This window comes from Balaenoptera physalus, assembly GCF_965194825.1.
Source record: "Balaenoptera physalus genome assembly, chromosome: 17".
Taxonomy (NCBI): Eukaryota; Metazoa; Chordata; class Mammalia; order Artiodactyla; family Balaenopteridae; genus Balaenoptera; species Balaenoptera physalus.
The window spans coordinates 4,423,719-4,434,212 of NC_138895.1; positions in this window are offsets into that span (position 1 = coordinate 4,423,719).

Below are 10,494 nucleotides of genomic sequence, written 5' to 3' on the forward strand. Positions count from 1 at the left end.
AGGAAAGAGAGACAAAGGCTAGTGAAGGGCTCCTTACCCTCCTAAAGATATTTTGAAATGTCAAAACCTCAATGGACCAACTCCGGAAGGAAGGAAGGAACACAGGGAACATGAGGGGCTCCGATGGAGGCCGTGGGAGAGCACAGGTGATGGGACAGGGCCAGGGTCTTATACCCGAAGGAGAAACTTGAGCTTCCCATTCTGACAATAAAGACAACAGTCACCTGCCCTGCTTTCGTCAGAATGTCTTGCATTAGTTGTCATCACGGAAACAGCCTTTGGAGCCATGCTTCTTTTTCTTGTCTGTATATTTATAATGCTCTAGAACAAAGATTTTAATTTGAAATTTATTGCCATCTTTTTCCTAACGGATTCTGAGAAATCATCTTACATTTTTGAAGTAAAAAGAGGGAGGAGCTTTAGCAGCATGACAAAATCCCAAGCACTGATCTTACTTTACGCTTTTCTGCTACTGGGCAACAATAACAAACAGCGAAATACCTGCATGTGTTGAACACCTTCTTAAAGTGCAGTTCCAACCATGCCACTCTCCTGCCCCAAACCCTTCAAACCGAAATTCAAATTCCTTCATACAGGGCTCAGCCTTCCTTTTTGGCTTCTTCTTTCATATCCGAACTAGATGACTTTACAGTTTCTCAGGTTCACTCCTCCCCTCCCCCTCGCCGCCAAAAAATAAAATAAAATCTTCGTCTGTCAAAATTCTGCTAATAAGGAGGTTGGGATTAATGTATACACAACTACTGTATATAACATAGATAACCAACAAGGACTTACTGTATAGCAGAGGGAACTATACTCAATATTTTGTAATAAGCTATAAGGGAAGAGAATCTGAAGAATATATATATATATGTAAAATTGAATCACTGTACTGTACATCTGAAACTAACATGATATTGTAAATCAACTGTACTTCAATTAAAAAAAAATCCTACTAATTCTTGAAGGTCCATCTCCAAATCACTTCTTGATTCCTTCTCCTTGATGCAAACTCTCCCTCCTTCTAACCCCTCCTCACATTTATGTGTGTGTGTGTGTGTGTGTGTGTGTGTGTGTACTCCATCCATTCTGCCCTGTGTTATGAACCGCATCACTTGGTGTCCTCTGCAGTCTCTAGTGCTGTAGTGTAGCGTCACACAGCTTCGGTGACACTACATGACTGTTTGCTGAGTCCTTTTGTCAAATTATAACTGGGTGGTGACCTCGTCCCTCTTCAAAGTGAAGAATTATCCATTGACAACTTGGAAAGTACATTGCTCATATTTAAAGAAGAGACTCTTAACTCCAAGCGCATACGGAAAGTATCCTCCATCCATCTCTTCGGTGCAGTCACAAACCTGAACCAGCCAAGATCTCAATTTTTAATGTTCTGACTTCTCCATGTTTTAATAGCCCCGTCTCCTTCTATTTTAAAGGCTGAGACATTCCATATTAAAACAAAGAATCTGGGACAGCTAGAGAGAATTGAATTGGGGCATAATGGGAAAGGACTTGGTAAGTTCTCCTCAAGGAAAATTTAACTGAATTGGAGTCACCCCAGATATCTATCAGTGTCTTTTATAGTCAAAGAGACTGGCCCTGCCTGTGTTGCTAAATGTGTGCAGAGAACAGCTGAAAAGCCCAGTATGGCCAGCTGTCCCTTCTGCAGTGCATGTGAATGAAGCCTGTTCTTTCTTACTGAGCAGCTGTAGATGCTGTTTGCCGAGCGTGTCGCTATTTCTGATTCTGCCTTCTTCATAAAGAGGAAAAAGAAGAGAAAGAGAGAAGTCAGGCCATCTCCGGTGGCTCCTATGTCCAGCTGCTCTCTGCCCACCTTGCCTAGCTTGAGATGGTTGAACAGCACATATTCACATCTTCTGTTCCCCATTTCGGTTCACTTTATTGCATCCGTTATTTACTGAATCCACAGTCGCACATTAGCCTCACCTCTGGAGCTGCAGAGAAGTCGCAAGGAACGTTTCAGTACAGCCAGTTCGCTGGTTGCCTTCCAAGGTTTCATTTCTTTTTTTTTGTTTTTTTTTTGCTCCCATCTAGAGGTTTATTGATGGGTGTCGGCTCCCGGGTAGCACTGGTTAACACGCCCAGAACGATGCACTTGAACTTTGAGGTAAACCCAAGCCTCCCCCGTTGCATGGCTGTGACCCAGCAACCCACTGCCACTCAGACCCCCAGCCTGACACTCCTTTCTCCCCAGCCCAGCCCCACCAGGGACACGGCGCCTTCTTGATCAGCGTGCTGGGATCTGCCCATTGGACATCTTGCCCCTGAGCACAGTGTGGTGACTACTACGGGTCTTAATTGGTGAAGGGAACCTCTGGTTTTATGCAGATGGATACATAACATACATTTCCCACGGGCCTACTCTCCCTCACTGTGTGACTGGCCACCTGAACACAATTTCTTGCATAATCCTCCAGGCTCTAGACTTTTATGCCTCTGGCCTACATTCACTGACATTAAAGACCATAGCGCCTACCTGCCAGGGTCCTCCTGTGTTGCTAGAAGACTTTGTTCCTTTGTGTCCACTCTCTTTTAGCTAGACTGCTTTAATGTCCCCTGCTGTGACCTCCACATACAGCTTCAACATTTTCTCATCTTTCAGGGATGTCCTAGGAGCAAACAAGGACTTGCTAGTATTTCCCGCTAAACAACGTTCAGTGGAAACCATACTAAAATATACATGCAACTTATAAACCGCACATGGTCTAACTGGTATAAACACACAAGAACCTCCAAAGTCAATCCTAGTTCCTCTCCTCTTCCTGGTGAGAGGCACTGTGGTGTTGGGGTCACAAGTGTGATGCTGGAGATTTGTGACCCAAGTTCATCATTGGGCTCTGTCCCTTGTGAGCTCATGTCCTTTGGAAGTCGGTCACTGTCTCTCTCCTTCAGTTAAACTACCTGTACAAGGAGAGTTATAGTAGTATCTACATTATAGTGTTGCTATGTACAAATTACACAAATATATATAAATAAAGCTATGAAAAATTCTCGTTCATGTAAACAATGTTGTATATAGCTTATAACAGTCTACAAAACCTATGAAATCCAAGTTTCAGAGTATTTTAACTGGCCAGGATCTTGCCAACAATGGAGATTTGACTGATGAATTCCTGAGATCAGGTTTTGACGATCTGTCTTCCCCTTCCTGGTCGTGAGCATAGGACTTGAAATCTTATCTTCCTTCAGCAGCTTAAAGGTCATGGAAAAAATATGTAGATTATTTAGGCGTCCCCTTCTACCCATAAAAGATTAGAAGCTACTCTTAAAAGATTAGAAGTTGACTAACTTTGGGAACCAATTTCTATGTATACAATAGCCTTTCCTAGAATATTAGCATGCAGAAAGCCATGCATTTCCATCAAATTTCAGTGACCATTTATAAATACACTTAAATATGCTTGAGTCTACTGTTTCCTTCATGTGTTTTGTCATAAGTCAAAGCAATGAATTACATGTCAGCATTTCTCCTTGGAATGGTAGTAGAAAAGTATATTTCTTATATCTTATGAACACAAATCAACTAGACTGTCAGGACCACTTAGGCCAAGAAAACAACCATTCATGTTTATTAAATAACAGAACTATGCTTAAATGTTAATGTAGAATGAGCTGATTCTGTACAAGTGAGAGGAATATACAACACTATTCTTTGGGATTAGTATTGGTACTTGTGTTAGTAGAAAATCACAGTTTAGTGGGTCTTATAAAAGACTTACAACAGTCATAATTTTATCAATGAAGTAACTGCAGCTCCAAGAGGTTAAGATCACAAAGCTGGTTATCTTTTCACCAAGTCCACTGACCTTCTTCCTGTGCTGCCTTAATCAGCGAAGTAGCCCTTGAACAGAAAATACAGCTGCTTTGAAGGGTTCAGTATGGAAATCTGGAATTGTGCACTTACCAAAATCTGTAATATACTAGGTGAGTAAATGTAGTCCGAAGCCTGGAGGTGATGAAGGTCTGTTCTTTAAGTCTGATCCACTCAGAAATCTCTCTTTTTCTTGGGAAAAATTTAAAATCTCCCATGACTGGCTGTCTTACCTGGCAAGGGCATCAGGATCTACATCATTAGGCTCTAGCAGCATTCTTTAACAGTGTTTCACAGTGGGAGAAGAAGCAAAATTAAAATGTAGAAATTGGTCTTGTTAATTTGAGCTGATTCACTAAGCTGCTGTTTGGGCTGTACTTTAAATGAGATCAAAACTCACCTTCAGTTTTGAGAATTGTCCTCATAATCCCTGCCATATCCACTAACTAACTTTCTTAGATGATCTGAAAGCTTTATATTTTAGCTTTCAGTGTGGGGTATGGTGATAATAATAAATACCTCTCAGGCAGTATTTCTCTACAAGCCTCAGGCTCACAGTAAGAATAAAAACACAGCGAATCTTTATCTCTAGCTGAATGTTTAGCATATTAAAATATTTTGTCACTTGAGTATTCTTCCCCTATAGCTTATGATTATTTTCTTTTTTAAGGTAGAAAATACAGAAATGTTCAGGAAGAAAAGACAGTTCCTTTTTTGCAATAGGTCTGTACACACACTTGTGTTTTGTCTTCGAGTGGAACCGTCTTATAATTGTATATTCTTAATCTAGTGATATACCTCCATCTGTATCTCTAGGCTTTCTACCTCTTTTCACTATGTTAAATTATCTGGATCAAGAATCTTTTGATTACAAAAGATAGAGTCTTGACTCAAATGAGCCCAACCGGCAAAAAGGAAATTTGTTGGGGTTCTTAGGAAGCTCAGAAGTGGATCTTGGCCCCAGGCAAGGCTGAATCTAGAAACAAATCACACTGTCAGCATTTCTCTCTTTCTTGCTCTCTCTCCTCTGTTCCATAATTTCTTCTGATTCTCTCTTACTGAAGATGTGCTTCCTCTGTTTGGGGCAGGTAGAAGGCAAGACAGAACCTCAGATTCACAACTTTCCAACGTCTCCACTTAGCGTTATTTGTATAAAGAGACTTCCTCTCCTCCCGGGCCAAATGACATTCCAGGGAGTGGAGTCTGAGGTCAGGTCCCCAAGCACGGATGAATCACTGTCGCCAAAGGGATGGGTTACTGTCACAGGTCCTGCCCTGGTCACATGCCCGCCCTTCAGGTAGAGGCTGAGACTCTGACACTGAATCAGAGCCCCGAGGAATGAGAAGGAGTTCTGGAAACGGAAGGGGTTATAATCAGAAGGAAGAGGGGAGAATCGGCTAGGCAGACCAAAAATGGCAGCTACCACAGTTTGGAGAATGTGGCTTCAGCTATTTCAGCAGGGAGAGCCTGAAAGCAGCCCCCAGGACTCACACAGGCACGATTTGCTGCTGCTGCTGACTAACCCCCCTGAGGAGACACCAGCACCGCTGCTTCAGCACCAGGAATGCTCCGCAATCATCGTCCCTGATATGAGTCTCCCACCGTCCCCTCTGCCACCGGTGAGGGTGAGCTCTGCTTTCCTGCCAAAGCACAGAAGTAGATCTCTGAGGTGCCGACGGGAGCGAACGGAGTGGCTGTCCGGAAACAGGTGACATAGTTATTAGAGCACAGGCTTTGGTATCAGAGACGACACATGTTCAAATCCCAGCTTGACGTTGCAGTGACTTTGTGACCCTAACTTCTCTGAGCCTCAGTTTCTACCTCATAGGTTTTTTTTTTTTTTTTTTTTTTTTTACATGTTTCAGTTAAGCTACCTCATTGGGTTCTTGTGAGGATGTATCGAAATAATATATGTAAAGCATATGGCATAACATGTGGCAACAAGTAAGTTCTTAATAAGCAATAGTTGCCATTATGAAGAATATTATTTTAGTATTTCGTCTCTCTGCTTCTCAAGCTGGGGATAAAGAGTAGCAATCTGGGATGGTAGAACCCTCTTGAATTAAGAGTCCGATGTTACCATGATATACACGTTGTTACATCTGTGCACAAAGCTCTCTCATACAATAGCTGTGTATTCTCTCATTTAGTCTTCAAAGCCGCCACTGAGTTGGATGTCACTAATATCCAGTTTTCAGGTGAGAAAGATGAAACTCAGTGGGCCTGTGATTTTATCAGGTTACATAACTGGAAAGTCACAGAGACAGGATTCAACATAGGTTTTCTCACTCCAGATTCTGTTCTCTCTTAATTATACCACACTGTACAGACCTATTTTTCTGGGAGCCCAGCATGTGCCTGAAGATAGCCTTGTTAATCAGATGGCACAAAGGGGAATAACAGTGGCCTGAGAAGACCCTGACAATTCTCATTAGGTCAAGGTTTTGAACATTTTTACCAGGAATTGTCTCCAAAGGTGATAATAGCGGACAAGCTGTGGCCTGTTTGAGAGAAGAGAGGAGAGAAAAGCTAAGAAGAAGGAAGAGAGCCGAGTGCAAGAAAGAAAAGATGAAGGTTGGGGTGAGGAATATTAAAGTCTGCCCTTTTAGAACTAGTAGGAAGCCAAAGGTATCTTTTAAACTTATTGCATTTTTTGATAAAAGAAAACAAAGACAGCAATGATTAGTTAGAGAGTCTAGGAAAGGAGAAAAAGAAACAATAATGCCCAGTTTAAGAATAAATTGAGTTATTCTCTCTCTGAATCTTTAAAAATTTTTAACCTTTACAAAGTGATATCCTTAGGAATTTCTGTTTAAATGTAAACTTATTTTGCTTATTTATCTTATTATTATTTAATCTCCCTTCCCATACAAAGTCCCCAAATTTTTACTTATATACCCTATTACTCAAACTATCACCCTATAAAATACTCTTTATCCAATCTTGACACAGGGATTTGATTTTTAATTATTACTCTAAACCCAATTTTCAGCTTCCTTCAGTTTTCTCTGATATTCCCACCTTCTTTTAGGAAAGAGTCTTGAATATCTTTTGAAGAGAGCAGCAAACACATGTAGGTGAGACATGTCATACACACTTGAGTTTTGCAAAATGTCAGAAGATGCATCCATGAGATGAAATTATACATCTAAGGACTTCCCTGGTGGCGCAGTGGTTAAGAATCCACCTGCCAATGCAGGAGACAGGGGTTCGAGCCCTGGTCCAGGAAGATCCCACATGCTGCGGAGCAACTAAGCCCGTGCGCCACAACTACCGAGCCTGTGCTCTAGAGCCCCGCGAGCCACAACTACTGAGCCCATGTGCCACAACTACTGAAGCCCGCGTGCCTAGAGCCCATGCTCCGCAACAAGAGAAGCCACTGCAGTGAGAAGCCCGTGCACCGCAACAAAGAGTAGCCCCCGCTCGCCCCAACTAGAGAAAGCCCGCGCGCAGCAAAAAAGACCCAACGCAGCCAAAAATAAATAAATAAAATAAATAAATTTATTTAAAAAAAAGAAATTACACATCTATCATCTGGACTCTTTATTTTTATTTCTTTATTTTTTTTTAATCTTTTGATTATGCCATTCTTTTCCCTACATACAACAGGCAAAAGTCAGAGAATATAAATTATCAAAAAAAGACATGTTCTTAGACTTCAGTCATTCCTTCCATTAAACAATATTGTGCCAAGAAAAGGAATCAAGGCTGATATATACAATCTTCAGAGTAGGGCAATTCTACTCTAAAATGGGAGGAGAGGTATTGGGTTACACAATTTTAAAGCAAATAGAAACTTTAAAGTAAACGTCTGGTTTTGTTATCAAGGTAATACTGACCTCAAAGAATAAGTTAGGAATCGTTCTCCTTACTTTTTGCAAGAATGTGAGATGTATTAGTGTTCATTCTTCTTTCAATGTTTGATGGAATTCACCTGTGAAGCCCTCAAGTCTGGGCTTCTTTCTTTTAATTTTTCTTTTTTGTTGATTACTGATTCAGTCTCTTTACTGCCCATTTCATGGCTTTCCCATCCACACAACAAAACAAAGCTGAATGGACTGGAAATCAAGTACTTTCCTCAGATCCACCAGAGAACTGAGATCACAGGGCAAACCGCTGCTCCCAGGATTGGAGAGACAGGCAGATACAGAGAATCATGACTTAGGGAGCAGGTGCTCAGGGGCAGAAACCTAAGGGAGCCTAAGCTGTTGGGGTTTTATCAGCGCTTAACCAACCTGGGGGATGGGAAATACCCAGCTGCAGTCCCATCCAGCCTTCCTGTCTCATCCAAAGGGAGAAAAACAAACACGACTGAGCAGTACTTACGAAGACCACACCCCCGGGGGTACGGGCTCACTAACAGACCGAGACCTAATCATAGACTATAGAAACTGAAAAACACTAGAAGATATAGATGTTTCCATAAATGTTTCTTTTGTTTCAAGGATCTAAAATCTATTAAAACCTTCTCAGATAAAACAGGAATGTCCTCTTCTTTTGAAGGAGACAGATCTTTTAAGAACCCAGGGGAAAAAAATAAAAAACAAAAACAAAAAAACTCTGAAGCTACAGGAAGGCGTTACCAACAGACCCTACGCGGCCTGTCACCTGTCTCTGCACTCTCTGACTCTGGCCCTCCCATGTCCCCTACTCCCTTCATCCCTGCCTCGTTGGCCCCCTGGCCCCCTGGCCCCCTGGCCCCTGGCTGTGATGCCAGTGTGCTAGGAGCCCTCCTGCCTTGGAGCAGGAATGCTCTACCCCAGATATTAGCATAACTGCTGCTTCTCCATCAGGCCTTAGCTCGGTGTCACCCGCCAGAGAGGTCCTCCTTGAAGACCTGACGTAAAATGACACATGTCCTGTTCCTTGTTTTTAATCCTCCTTACTCTCCATTATCTTTCCTCCGAGCACTTATCAGCACCTCAGCTTGTATGTGCCTTTGTGTTCATTTGTTATCTCTTTTCCCCTTAGACTGGCCCACGGTGGGCTCTTAGTAAATATTTGGGGAATAATTGGATAAATAAATGGATGAGTGAAGAACAGATACCCAGTTGGTTTTAGGGACCACCTCTGTCTCACCTTCTGCTTCCTGTTCTCTGCTTCTCTCTATGTGTTTGCTTCAATCCTTTATTTTTCCAACTAGATTCTGACACTCTGTTCCCGTATGACACAGGGGGACACATAACCTAATGACATGTACCCATGCCTGCTCTGCTGACAGCTCCACTCGAGTGTTTGTCTCCAGCCTCTACTCCCCTCTCTGGATGTTAGTTCAGAGACACTATCTGTCCAGCAGGAATTTTCCTTGTTTATTTCGTCTTTCTAGGTCTTTGGGTGGAGGAGGGGGAGTTAGGTATCACAGACACGGCTACGTGCTCCTTCTAGGTTGGTAGACCTGCTCAGCGCAGGGTTGCCACAAACCTTCAATTTGTAAACAGCAAAGCACAAGAAAGTGAAGCGCAATGAAACAAGGAGGTGTTTCCCGTAGCACCTTCTGTGTGTTCAGACCTGACGTGTTCCTCCTCAGCTGTTCTCCTCGCTTCAATGTGCCCTTCAGATCCTCACTGATCGCCCCTCCTGACTGTCATCCGTGAGATTTACGAACCAGGAAGGGAGCCTATAGCTCACGGAGAATCTCATTTGCAGGAGACCTAAAGCAGGGATTTTCTCTTGTCCTGAAATATCCAAATAATCCATCCACAAAAAATGAAAACAGTGCATCTCTCACCTGGGCTCTTTGCTTTGCTTTTATCTTCAGCTTTAGTTCTCAGTCAACTCATCCTGGGACAACTAGCTCAAAATCGGAAAAGAACCTGTGTTTTGATGAAATACAGGAGGGAAGGGAAGGGAACCAGGGTTTTCCAAACACCCTTCCACCAGATATGGCATCAGACACTTTATACGTATTTTCATTTAAAAACTACAAAGACCCTGTAGAGAGTCTATTAATAGCCTTACTGTACAAATGAGGAAACTGAGGCTCAGGGAGATTCAATTATTTGTGTGAATTCTCTCACTGGTGAGTCGAGGAGCGAGATGAGGAACCAGGGCCTCACGTGTCAGCAGGCTGCTCCTCGTAAATATCACTGAAATCTGCAGGACTTTAGTCATTTAGAATAGCTGAAATCTCTTAACAAGCCTTAGAAAGGCTCTAAAATTCCTCCTAGGTTGGAACGGCGTAACACTGTTTATTAAATCTCCCTCCCGAGGGGTGGAGCGAGATGGTTATAGAGCTCCGCCGGGACACCACTCAGACTCTAGGTACCATCAAGGTGTCCCCAGCGCTCACGAGCACGTGTGGCTCCTCGAGGGACCCTGAAGTTCTCCAGCTAAGAGCCACTTTCCCTCTCCTCGGCAGGATGCTTCTGCGTGTGCGCCTGGCATTCTGCCGTCAAGCAGCACAAGCCTCGGCTCCTGGTCTCACTCTTTCTGAGCCACATTTTCAAAGGAAGGTATTTATTGTCCCTGGATTTTTAACAGCTGTTTCCATATCCCTCAAGTCAGTACCTGCCGTTCACCTACATAATGAGCCCAAGTGATATCTTAAAAGAGCCAGATATTTATTCCTGCAGCAGAATATTATACCAAACAAATAATACTTGTAAAAAATATAAAAATTCTTCCCAAGAACCCCAAATCTTTCCCTTCTATTTTCTCATGGC